The sequence below is a fragment of the Leuresthes tenuis genome, unplaced genomic scaffold, assembly GCF_036924035.1.
Source record: "Leuresthes tenuis unplaced genomic scaffold, fLeuTen1.0.hap1 SCAF_7, whole genome shotgun sequence".
Classification (NCBI taxonomy): domain Eukaryota; kingdom Metazoa; phylum Chordata; class Actinopteri; order Atheriniformes; family Atherinopsidae; genus Leuresthes; species Leuresthes tenuis.
The window spans coordinates 20,160,635-20,174,905 of record NW_027325361.1 but is presented as its reverse complement, the minus strand read 5'-3'; positions in this window follow the sequence as shown (position 1 = coordinate 20,174,905).

Below are 14,271 nucleotides of genomic sequence, written 5' to 3'. Positions count from 1 at the left end.
CTGTGGATGGCATGATCAACTAAAGCACTACTGCCGGGATTGTTTGTTACTTGGATTTGATTATTTGATCCAAATCAGTCCATTGCCATCCTTTTTCAAGCTTTTAATCATTAAATGGTAAATCATTAAAGTTACTGTGAGCTGCCTCCATGCTGCTTCCATTCTAACTGATGCAGCTACTGTTTTATCAAAGATTATTTGGCAATAATCATTATTATTATTAATGATTATTTATGCATAATCTGTGATTTTACCAAGTATATTATTATTTTTTACCTTGAATCTATCACTGTTTTTCTAAATAAACCATGACATGCATTTATTAGGCTCGTATTCCAGTCAAATATCAGTTATCAGTCAAGAATCGAATTACTTATATGTGATCTCTGGTCATTGGTACTTGGCTTTCATGTTTGGCTTGGATACTGTGAACACAGCTGTAATCAAGATGCTTCTGTGTGCTCAACTGTAATGCATTTTGCCCTGACTCTGTCATCATCTCCGTTTTTTCCCAATGAGGGAGTGAGGGCCAGAGGGCCACGGTCTGGGAGTCAGAATATAGTTTTGCCGCTTTAATTATTTTTCATACTGCATATTAAATGGCTACCATACATATATTGTATTCATCCTTGGTTAAAAATAGACTTAATCAAAGAAAGACAAATAATCACAATATACTCTATGTTAAAATTTTAGATAAGTTTCTGTCTGTTTTCAAAGTGCTCTGGACTTTTACAAGGTGCACCCTAAAAATGACTAAATAGCAGCTGGGATAGCCTCCCTCATTTTTCCAATTTAACAGTTTGCCATGACTACCTATGAGGTTTTACTTTCATGCTGGGGACCAAATTATTTGTCATCAGCTCATGTTTTGAGAAAGCACTTTGTATCCTAAGCACAACTAGATATCAGAAACTTGACTACCGTGTAACATATATAGATATGCAAATGTTGAACTGATGGCTTGCTGCACATTTTCAACATTGCGGGTTGTTTCCGTTTAAATACCTCAGAAGAAAAGCCCTGATAAGTTTTACAGAGATGTTCTACACCTTTGAAAGGAATCAATAGGGATGTTTCGACCTCATTTCAGTGATGCAAACGCAGCACAAAGGACCTGAGGTGGAAATATGTGTTTACCTAGGGAAATGGGAATACTAAAAAATGATCATGCTGGTAGATAGAGCATAATGAGCATTCCCCTGGTGGAGATTAAGGTGGACATGATAGATCCAAAACTCCTATCCTCCACTTAATGGAGAGAAGCTGGCCTACCTTTGAAATGTGCAGAGCTCGCCCAGACACATAGGTCTTGGGTAACCTAGTTAGTGAGTCTCTGTGGTGGGTTTTAGTAGTTCATCTGACATGCTCTTCTCACATGTGAGCTCCGTTTTTAGCTACTTCACTTCTTATCTGACTCTCACACTGCTGCTTCATCCGATCTGTGACTCTGGCCTCTACCTCCTACTCCTGCATTATCTGTGCAGTTTCACTGCGCAAGTGATTTGGGTTGCATGTGCAGCAATCAGTCCAGCTCACCTTTCAGCTTTGACCTTTGCATGCATGTGTGTGCATTTGCAAATATGTGTGGGCTCATCATGCATACCAGGTTTCTGCTGAAAAAAAGCCTTATTCTAAGAATTGTGTTTTCAGGAAGAGCATTGAGGTCACAAATGGGCAAGTAAGAGTGTCTGTGTTTGTTTCTATGTGTGAGTTTCACTGGTGAGATCATCAGATGACGACTGTGGGGGCCTGAATGTCACCACGGGGAGAGCTGTCACGAAGAAAGACCATCATCTCTCATCATAAAACGTGACAAGTTTGTTATCTCTCTCCTCTGTCTGCTCTGATTCTCAGACTCACATTACTGTCACAGAGGAGCTTTTCCCCTTTCTTTATTTCATTCTTTCTTTCTTTCTTTCTTTCTTTCTTTCTTTCTTTCTTTCTTTCTTTCTTTCTTTCTTTCTTTCTTTCTTTCTTTCTTTCTTTCTTTCTTTCTTTCTTTCTTTCTTTCTTTCTTCCTTCCTGAGCATATCTGACTTGCCCTTTGATTGTAGTGAAGTTGTGAGGATGCAACCGTTTGTTCTCATGCACCCTGAATAACATAAATTATCTGAATCCATATATGCATACATTAACCCTTTTATATTTTGTTTAATCTTTTCCACACACCCAGCAGTACAAATGCACCTTATTTTACATTCTGATTGTACTTCATGATACATGGTAACACTGAGGAATTGTCCATAGTGTTGCACAAACACAATGTGTTATATGTCTCTAGCAAGTTTTAAAGACTATGCGTACTGATATAACACATTGTCTCCCATGAGAAATGCAGAGGTGAAAGTGCGAGTGGGCAGAGGCAGCTGTCAATTGTGGGATGTGATGAATGACAGATCGTAAGGGAGGGGGGGGTCATCCCAGAGCCTGTCGTGACTCCCATTCTGACCAATGCAATGACCAGCAGAGTGGGAGGAAGAAAGAGAAAGGAAGACAGATAAGATGGCCTGATGTGGTGGAAGGAAAAAAGACACAAGAAAAAAAGGAGGAAAAAAGAACGTGGGTCGACCTGTTTTAATTTTTCTCTGAAGCGAAACGAAGGACATAGCGGGAGGGGGAGGTGGTTGTCGAAGCGGGAATGGAGCATCATCTATTTGTCATCTATATTTCTCACTCTCACCCCGCTATCTTTTCTCCCTCTATTTCCCTCTTTCCACGCCTCTGTCCTGCTGTTTCTGGCTTCTCGTGGGAGTGTAGCAAAGGCAAATAAACAGAGGAGATTGTTTATTTCTGCCAGTGGGGAATAACAGTGCATTATTAACCTTGCATTACCTTGCCTTGGGTTAGCTCAACCCACTAATTTATTACAGAAAACACAGTGTAATGATTTCTTCTACTCTGAATATGGCTGCGTGACACAGTGGCAGAACCTCCTCCATTCATCCCGACACAACAAACACACTTAGAACAAATGTACACACATATGTGAGTGTTAACTTTCAGGGTTGTGCGTGCACAGGAACATTGACACTGAAATAAAAGCAGACACAAACACGACAAACTAAATCACTTAGATTCACAGAAGATCTCTACAGCACACAGGGTGAAAAAAAAACCAGAAACACGCATGCACACATGCACACGCATACACATAGATTATTAGGCTCCAGTGCCAGATGTGCCACCCACACACAAACGCACAAGGTCTCATCGTTTGTCCTCAACAATCACAGGAAGTTAGTCAATGTAGGTTCTAATCATCCTGTGGAGGTTGCTTTCCACCAAATGTTCATCATACAGAGTAGATAAATGAAAAACAACCTTCATCTGTTCTTTGTAGCATCAAATCTCCCAACAGAATTGGCTCATTTGATCATTCAAAGAAATGTATAATTCATATATGCTGTGAAGGATTAATAGAAGCCTTTGGTTCTCAAAGTTTTTGTCCCTACATTGCCTCCCCATTACTTACTTTAAACAATAACTTGTCTAATCCTAATTTAAGATGTGTCACTCTGTTTAGGTTTGATAGCCATAAGCCACTCATGAAACATAAATTAGAGGAGCCCAATGAGTAACAAACCAAGACATGTTAAATGTGACTGTTAAGGGATGATAAACTGACCTGAACTTTTACCCTAAACATAAATATAGGCAATTACCAATTTAAAACACGTAGACATAACGGGTGAAATGTGTCTGAAGTGGTGTTCTGTTTATATTGAACACCTTACAAACACATTAATCTGAGCAAATTCAAAATGTTTCAGAACCTCCATCTGCTACAAACACAGCTTTGCAGTTACGCAATTCATCCTAAACCTAGACTACTAAAGTAAATCGAGTTGTTTTTGTCTTGTTTCCATTGGATGTTTCTCAGTCTGCGTCTCTCATACACTAACATATGATTTCTTACTTTGAGTTGTAGTTCCATTCAAATACACATCAGGGAAATGATATGAGCCAATGACAACACTGGACTCTGGTTACCTAATAGTTCCACTTTTCTTACCCAATTCTTAATACAGTATTTTGATCCAGTGCCATGGCAGATCCAGAAAATATTTATAGAGGTGGTGAGACAGAGACCATTGCTCTCATTGGGATGGAACAGAAATTAATGTTTCATTAGCAGGATACAGTTTTTTTCTTTCTTACTTTCTTTTTTGTCATTCTAACTAAATCATGATAAATGAGAAATTTAGAATAGAAGTTTGTGGGTCAAGCTTCTTGAACTGTTGATCAAAGTCTTGGAAATGTTATCTTTAATGGACACAAAAAAGCTCCAAATATGCTTCATATCTAATCTTCATCCATTCATTTTCACTGATTTTACTTTTGACATATGTGTTTTTTATTATTATTGTAGCCTTCTGATTTGTCTGTGTTCTAATTGAATGCTATTCATAAATTAATTTATTTTCACTTAACTTTGTTACTTTCTATTAACCTTATGTATGATAGAGCTTGTAAATTGAATATATTAATGTATTTTTTCCGTCTGGGTCCTTTCTGTGTGGAGTTTGAATGTTCTCCCCGTGTATGCATGGGTTATCTCTCCTGGTACTCCAGCTTCTTCCCACCCCCCAAAAAACATGCATGTTAGGTTAATTGGTGACTCTAAATTGTCTCTAGGTGTGAGTGCGAGTGCCCAGCCACTAGTGAGCACGAGCAAGTGTATTTCTAATGCCGGTCCCAAGCCCGGATAAATGGTGAGAGTTGCGTCAGGAAGAGCATGCGGCGTAAAACATGTGCCAAGTCAATGATGCAAGATCGTCTCACTGTGGCGACCCCTGATAAAGGGAGAGGCCGAAAGAAGAAGAAGAATGTGTTTTACATTTATTCTATTTTATTTAATGTATGTCTATGGTCCAAAAATACCTTTTTTAGACTGAAACATTTTCTAAATTCTTCTATATGCTTGCAAAGTTTTGCAAATCTACAAGATTCATGAAACCTAAATATGATAATGTTTCATTCATCTCCCTGTAGTTTATTTAAGGTTTTGATGGTTTACTTATAGCTTCCATTCTTCCGTTTGTTTTTAAATCAGAACACAGCACATTAGTGTTGTGAGCTTGGGGGTGGGTTGGAACTGGGATAGTGTAGGGCAACATGGGGGAGTTGAGAAACGTTATTTTGAATGTTTTTTCTTAATTGTACTGTTGTCCATTCACACTCTGTAAAAAGAGTGCTATGCAAGTCAACTCTGGAGTTTCTCGATACAAGTCCAGTTATAGACATAAACAAGTTTCCCTTTTAAGAACTTCACTCCTGGTTGTGTGAAGGGTGGCCAGATTTAATTGGATTTTGGCCATGGCCATCCCTTGGCTCCATCCCAGACTCGATGATTCACCCTGGAGAGTTTTTACCCCCCTTTAAGATGCAGAGTATCTCAAAATGCTGAGCTACATAACGTCATTTGTGAGAAGTATGGATAGGACTTTTACCCAATACATTTGTACTTCATATAAGACTCGAAAATATCTATGAACATAGGAAAACATCTAGAAAAAAATGCGAATGGCTTTATTTGATAGCAGTAGCAGAGAGACTGTACAGACAGGAAATGCAGTAAAAGTGGCCCATCGGCCCGCAGCCAGGCTGTACTTCAGGTATGTGTAGTTCAGTTCAGTTCATTGCCTGCCATCAGGAACAAAGCACTGATGTTCTCATGCTGTCTACTATTATTTTCTTTCTACATGTAGATCTTACTGGATTTAGATCATTTTTCAATTAAACAATAAATCACACCCCACTACAAGCAGTCTGAAAAAGAGACTACTTCTCCCAAATAGGAGCATGGTATCACTGTCTGGGTAAAAGCACTAAAACACAACACCTCCCTGACAGAGATATAACATTATTTTACCTGTCATAGTGTCACACAATAAAAAAGTGTATTTCTACTTAGGAAACTGCTTAACAAACCACCCTCCACCAGTTTGTGTTTCTGATTTACATTTCCTCCTCTTCAACGTGTCAGCGCCAAAAATGTCCAAACCAACTAACCTCACGAGTCAAGTGTTTCCAAAAACATTAGTAAACCACTCTGCCCACACATTCTTGTTGCAAACTCCCCAATTTAAAATGACTGTGGAGAAAAACTCTGACAAGCCATCAGTGCAGCCACTGAGCAAAGTTGGAGAGAGGGATGACAGATTTCAGAATTATCTTTACACTTTGGTCTCGGCAGGTTAAGTAGGAGAGGTGGCATAGTAAGAAAGGTTGGAGACAGAAAAAAAAAAAGGCAGCACCAAGCTGAGACACAGTGGTGTGTCTGACATTCTGACACGAACACACATACGCAGACACACATAGATGCATGCTCTGGGTGTGTACCTGCTCCTCTTCAGACGGCTTCATACAGAGGTGATAATTAGCTCATGGCCTGTGCCTGTTGACTCAACACGTCAGCCTAACAATGGACATAGGACCAAGTCAATGGAACAGCTTTGTTCAAAAGCATGAGCAACCTGTTTGTCTCACAGCCAGGGCTTTTGTTAAGTGAGTGCGCACAGATGGGTTTATGCTTACATGCAGTTGTGCTTGTGTGCCTGTCCCACCGAGATTTGCACCTCCCTCCACGTGGTGTCTCGTCTCCTCTGACCCAGTCTAGAGGTGGCATAGCTGAAGCAGCCCCCTGCCTCGAGGGGATTCACTGAGTAACAGTGCAGGCTGCTGGGCACGAAGCTGATGTCCAGCCTTCAAGAACACAGATGGAAACACACTGAAACACACCACACATGGGGAACAAACAAAGAGGCATGCAGCCACATACACTGATCCTCTCCTCTCCACCCCCTCTTCCTTTCTCCTTCATGCATGCGTGAAGAGCTGGGGAGTGAAAGAGAGACAGAGAGAGGAGGGAACATTGATTTCTGCTTTATCGTTTCAGCAAACCTGTTTTCTTGGTGAAATCTGAGGCTGAATTATTGATATCATCATTAAAATTTGATGCCTTTCTCCTGTTGGAAAATTTGAAGTTCCTAAGTGAGGAGGCCCTGCATAAACTCCTGAACACATAGCAATGCTGCTGCAGCTCCACCACCTCCTCCCAAATCCACACACGTCTGTCTGTCTTTCACCTCCTGGCACTCCCTCCATCCTCTCTGGCCTGTGTGGGAGTGTGTGTGTGTCTGGAAAAAGAGGAGGGGATGAGAGATGGAGAATTATATCATGTAATGAGAGCTGCTGGCAGTGTGACTAAATTGGCTAACTACAGCTAACAACATTACACACTGTCCATCTGGGGCCTAGCCTGTCCTCCCTCTGCTCTTCTTTGTAAGGCCCACTGGTAAAATCAGACATGTAAAGGACTCCCAAGGCCTCCCTCCTGTGAATGAAATGTACAGCAAGGACAAAATGATAGATAGTAAATAAGCTTCGTATGTCTGATTGAAATCTGGCAAGCTCAAATTGAAAAAGAACTCAGAAATCTTTGGATATTTGTAACTTCACTGCCCCCCATGAATATCTCCACTGTAGCTGAAACATCACATTTAAATTCTCATAGATGAACAGAATGCTTCCAAACTGCAATTCCAATGCATACTTTGACAATTACCATCCTCATATCGCTCAGCATCCGACATCTCATCTCCACATGTCTTTCCTTATTTTTGATCAGTAATTAGAATACACCGCCAACACACTGTGCTTTATAAAGTCTGTTAAATCTTCTACCCCTCTGCAGTGCCTGCCGGCTGTCTCTCTGTGTCCACAACTGGCAGTTCGCCTGAGTAGGAGGCCAGCGCCAGACAATCTGTGCTCCAGCACCTTTGCTGACCTGGCAGCTGCTGGACACCATGTGGGCCCAAGAATGTGGGCACTGGGCAGATGCAACGAAGGAGGCGAGGATGGAGGGATGTTGCAGGAAAGGAAAGACACGGCAGGGACAGAAGTTGATTTCTGGCAACGTTCTTCCAAAAAAGTTGCAAAAACTGCTTCATTGCAGATCCTTGGAGCTTGGAGGTGAAAGTAATTTTTGACTGTACACAAGTAGTTGTGTATGCAATGCTATTAAAACTCTTGGCGGACGTCCTTCAAGGATGATTTAGGGGATCTGTTGCAGGAAGTACTGAGGAACAGCATAGGCATGAGTGGATGGCAGGTGGGTAGGCATGAGAGCAAGGAATAGATATAAAGTAAAAGAGGAGAAAGAATGAAAACGAAAGGATAATGGCCGAGGAGTAATAGCTCAAGGCTCAGGCAAAGATGAAATATTTGTAATTCCACTGGGTGCCTGGGCTGCAGGCTTTGACTCCATTTGTATGGAAATGAGTTTGTCTTTCTTTTTCAAAGTGCATAAGAGACCAAAAGGAGTGAGAGAAGGATAGAGACAGAGGGAAGGTGAACAAACTGTCAAAGATATTGTGATTCCTGCCAATGGTGCTGGAAAGCTGGGACCCTGGTTGTTTCTCTGCAGCACATGTGGATAAAATAAATCTATGTGTTTTTGACAGACTGATCTATGTGCCTGCTGCGCTGGGAGCCAGTTTGCTTCTTGTAAAGCCCTTTGTCTGTTATCGACAACATATCTTACCCAACTCTATCTCTCCTCTCACTCTCTATTTCTATCAGTGCCATCCTACAATCCAGGCCCACAGCTGGGACCACTCCGATCCTGGGCCCAGGCCTGCTTTCTGCCAGATAATTAGCAGATGTTGTGGAAGGCCTATGTTTTGCTATTTTCTGTTGCTCCAGTGTCTCTGTGTATCAGTGGCATGTGTGTACAATGTGCATGTTGAGTGATACTGCCACTCATCTATTCATGGCCAGCTGCTCATCTCTCGAGCCCTGGGTGAAGGAGAGAAGACATTTCATCTGTGACTCCCTCCACTTCCCTGTGTTTCTGCCCCCCACCCCCCCTTAACTCCCGTCCATCACCTCCACCCTCCTTTCCCTTCCTTTCTGAGTCACGGCTGCCAGCCACAAGTCTGCGTAGGACTGAGTCATGCCTCAGCTCTCGTGAGATGGGCCCTGCTGTCTGTGAAACCACAGACATGAGATATGAGAAATGGGAAATGAGAAAGAAAAAAAAAACACACACACATTCACAGAGTTATAATTTATATCCCAGTAACATTATGTTATAAAAAAAAAAAAGCCTCAAGCCAAACTGCAGCACCTGTCTCTCACAGTGACTGTTGGCTGCTGTGTTATAGTGATGAAGGTTGTCTGGGGCAAGAGTGTGATGACACATTTGTGATGTTAAATTTACAAATAATGATAATCTGTCATGTTGTTTTATGGATACTAATTTTTGTAGACGTTTCTACATGTACTGCATCTACATGAGTCCACCTAATTTTTCTTGCCATCAACATCAAGGCAAGTCTAGGTGTTGTTTTCTTAGCCATATACAGTCAGTGACATGTCCAGAGATTCAAGTTCAGATATTGTTCATAGTTCAGTGTTCACAAACAACATAATAACCATGTGTGAATTATTCTCATAGAGGTACTCAAGAACTCATACAAGGCAGGACATGATGCAAAATGTAGACTGTGGAACAGTGCTGAGCTGATGAAATGCTGTGGAGAGAGAACAAGACTCTTAACCTATCCACACTAATGACTGTTTTTGATTATCTATGGATGTAATACTACCAAAAGATAAATATATTTAAAAAAAAATACTCTCACTTTACCTGTCCATGTTGTGAGCAGCTGACTTTCCCATCAATAATCCTTCTTCTTCAAAACCAAGAGCCCTTTTACTGCTGTCGATCCCTCCATTTTCTATACCTGCTTAATCCAATTCAGGGTCATGGGGGGGCTGAAGCCTATCCCAGCTGCCACTGGGTGAGAGGTGTGGTACACTCTGGATAGATTGCCAGTTTATCACAGAGACAAACATCCACACATGCTCATGCACACTCTTATGGACAATTTAGAATGACTAATTAACCTAACATGCATGTTTTTGGATGGTGGGAGGAAGTCTAAGTACCTGGAGAGAACCCACACATGGGGAGAGCATGCAAACCCAAACCCCTCTCACCACCACATCACTGTGCAGCCCATATTACATATAATATATAGCTGAAGTTTGTCAGCATTCAAAATTCTTTGCCAAAATACTGAACAAAATTAGCCCATAGGAGCAAAACCACTCAATGAGTTGATATACAGGGAGTATTTTCTAGCTCGTCAGTTCCTTTGCAAGAAGAATGAAGAAAGCATTCTTTTAAAGTTATATAGTCTCACCTTAAGTTTACAATATGTCTACTGCATTATGTTTGGTGATATTTTTAAGTTTTTTCATATTGTCTGACACGTGTATAGTCTCATAGACCAGAATGCATTCAGTGTTCTGTTGTGTTATGTTGCTGATGATTCACTGCTTTTATAACACCCTCAGCATATCTCTCTGACACCCACTGAGACCCGCTATGTATTTGTTTGTGTGTGCGATTTGTCATTGTGACAGTATGTGTGTTGAAATCCAGAGGTTCCAGTCTAATGTTGAAATAGAGGAAGAAACTGTCATGTGGGAATAGGGATTGAGATGGCTGGGATTTTTTTTTTTAAGTAGACTAATACAAGAGTCTGTTGCTAGAAGGGTTTTAGACTATAAAGCTGTTACTATGCACAGCATTATCACAAAAGCAGAAACTGAGGAAGCTTTTCCGACATGAGATCAAAGAACTTTACCTTGCTGATTAAAAAAGGAGGGCAGCTAAACTTTCTCATGCTGCTGCTACTCGATTCAAGCATAAGAGGATTAGTGATCTGACTTGTTAAACTACACAACAAAACCACAATAACTGGATCAGAATGCGGAAACCGAGTTTGAAGTGTGGAGAGAGGCATACTTGTATAAAACAAATAGATTGGGAGAACTTGAAAGGATTCCTCACACACGATCGTTTCATTTTTTAGTTTAAGGTTTTGAAGTCTGAGTCTACATTTCATATTTGTTGTCTGAATTTTTAGAAGCAGAATTAAAGAAGAATTAAACTAGCTTTGAGTTTTTCAACATTTAGTTATCTTTTTATGATCCAGTGTCCTCATCCCCTCATCAGATCATATTTCAATAGATTTCTCCCTCATCATCATTGGTCAGTGACCCCGGCCTTTGAGGTCAGCTGCTTCTACCAGCCTGCACCCCACTTCCACCATTTCTGCAGTCCCTCCATCTCCCCAAGTGCTGCGGCCAAGGGCCTGTGGCGATGGTCAAGAGCCATTGATCAACCAGAGGTGATAGTTCACACAGGGGCAGCATTTTCAGGGGTCAGGGGCTAAAGCTGAGCGGGTCAAGTGAGATTGAATGTGCCCGCCTTGTTGCCAGGAGCCATGAAGGTCAACTGGGCCCAGTTCATTCTGTGACCCTGACTGGTCAATAGTGCCTCATGTCCATCAATGGAACTCTGATTCATCATTAAAGTTTTTAATTCTCAGCCTGGGCTTATTATTCTCTTGAAGACAGAGGAATTGGCATCCAGATGCACAAGACACTCCCTGGGATTGATTCTGGATGGAAATCATCTTGACCTGCAAGCAGGGGCCTAGCAAGGGATGGGTTCTTATCAATAGCAGACAATAGTTGGTGATTGGGTGTTATTTGAGAATATACTCTCTCCAGCTAAACTACATAGCTCATGAGCTGGGTCAGGAGGCCAAGTACAGATTTGCATGGATAGACAGTTTTCATCAAATACTCTGGATTTTCAGCCTGTCTGAGGACAGAGAGAAATTAATCTTGCGGAACCAGTTTTTTTCTCATATTTATAGGTAAAAAAATCTGATTAAGAGGTCTGATCTCACATGGCTTTCAGTTGGTTTAGTCCATGTCAGATCATCTTTATTTAGCCCTACATTTTGGGACCCATTCTGTAAGACTACCACAAGCAGCTACAGACATGAAAGGCTGTTAGCTTTGGTAAAAATTTGGAAAGAGAAGACAGACCATAAGCTTGAGTTGGAAACGTGGAAGGGAACATTTTTAAAGAACACCAACCAAAAAACAAACTATTCAGATATTCAGAAAAAAAAAATGCGATTTTGTGCACACAGATAACAAAAAAGGAAATATCAGACAAGTTTGGTTATAAATCAAGCTTACAGCATCTTTAAAAGAAAGAAAAAAGCAATATCACTTTTTTCTTTATAATTTCAGTCACACATTTCTGTGTGGAAACTTCTCCTTCTTTCCTTTTCCACAATTCTTTCTTTCAAATCTTTGTTCAGTTATACTCTTGGCCCCCCTCTTTCCTCTTTCTCCTGCTCTGCCTGTCACTGCGAGGTGTGTGTAGGCAGCACTGTGATAGGAATAGATGTTCCCCCTAAGCGAGACCTGCAAGAGCCATTTGAAAAAATCAGCTTAATGGAGAACAGTAGGTAAGGAGTGGGCAGCTTGTACTTTATTTTCCTCAGCCGTTTTCTTCTATTCTTCCTCTGCTGCTCCCACTGTCTGTCATTTGCTCGAGATCTGTGTCTTTTGTACTCTCCCCTCCCTTTCTCTGTTTTGTTTCCCTCTCTGTGCCCTCATTTTCACCCCCGTCTTCGACTCAAGCTTGTCTTCCTCCACTCCAAATGTTTCTCGCTCTCAGGTAGCTCATCTCTCCCTTATCCTCCCTCTACCTCATCCTCACCTGACACACTCCCAGCCTGCCCTCTCTCTGTATATATCTGCATTATCTCTCGCACTCTCCACCCCCTCTCTTTGCTCTGTTTTTCTTTCACTTTTCTTTCTTTTATCTGGGCGCACATTCCTCTCCTCCCACACTCGAAATTCTCACTAAATGATTCCAAGTGTCTGGGCCCCGTGCCTCCCTGAGCTGGCAGCACAGCTACCACATACACACGTACAGTTACACCCACAAAAAGATGTACGCAAGCTCGTATTAGTCTGGTTCTGGGCACTGCAGGAAGGGGCTAACTGTGTAAACAAAAGATAGACAAACGGGAGGTCTCTTTGTTGCATACTGTAATGAGAAGCCGAGTCATTCATTTACCAGTTCATCTATTCATTTAACAAAGATACTCCTTATTTTCTGGGCCCAGATTCCACACTACTCACTCATTCTGAACAGGTTTTGAGTCTGCAATTCATTCATGGTTAAAAGGTTGCATACTTATGTATATTAAGAAAAAAAGAGCACATGCAATAACGTCCATATTTTTGAGTGTTCTATTGACGTGCATTCTTGAGTCGCAATTCTGCAATTTACTGGCATAGGAACAAAACTAACAGACTAGGAATGGTGGTTATGTGCTGACTTTCTCACCTTTGCTAAGCTGGTCAATCAAGCTGTGAAATGCGTGTGAAAGTCAGATTGTTGGTTTCAGAAAGTTATGGTCAGAAACCGATGACATTGAATGTCAGAAAACTGTGAGAGGAGGGGGTTTCCGAAACTACTCGACCTTTCGAAAAGCAGCTCTGTCAGAGTAGCTGTGTCCCACTGCCGCATTAGGTGTTTACGGCCATGTGCAGCTCCGTGAGTCTGTACCAGTAATTCTTTGAGCTAGATCATGCCGAATTAACAGGCGCACACTGTCGAGATTTCTTATTTAGCATGCACACTGTCTTAGTTGTAAAGACAAGAAATGGGTGTTAACACTGACCATTTTGGAAGATATTTATTTATCAACATAAGTATTGTGCAAAATTAAACTTGGCCTGGTGAAAAGTCAGATAAGCAAAGGGTCAAGATACTAAAGTCCCTTTAGTGTACTTACAAAAAATAAACTAAAAATAAAATAAAAATCATTGCTGTGAGTGGAGTGTTGAGAATCAGTTCAGTTTTCTCATTGACTGAGGAACTAAACTTTTCCAGAACCTGTTAGCACAGCAGCAGATACACTTGTCAGACAGCAGATCCAACAATTCATCCAGTGAGGAGCACTCGTTATTTTTTAAGTATTTTTTTTGGTGAAATTACACATCTTGCCATACTTCAATCCATGTGCTTATGGCCACATCGCTCTGGTTCAGGCCATTCAGCTCGTACTACTTAATGCTAGTCCTGGTGTATGTCCACACAACAGATGTAACAGACATGATGATTTGACAGAACAGACGAGAAAGAATTAAATGTAATCCAGTTGTTGATAACTGTTACATTTCATTATGGTATATCAAGAATGTCACCTGAATTTGGAAATACTGCTGAGTCATTTTTACTTTTGACTTGGAAAAAAATCAAAGAAACCATTAGCAGAAGTGGGATTTCTTGTTCTGGAACTTGGATAAGGTTTGTCAACCCCCGACTTCTGCATGCCATGTAATTCCCCAGAAATGTTGCCTTGCAAATGTGAAATC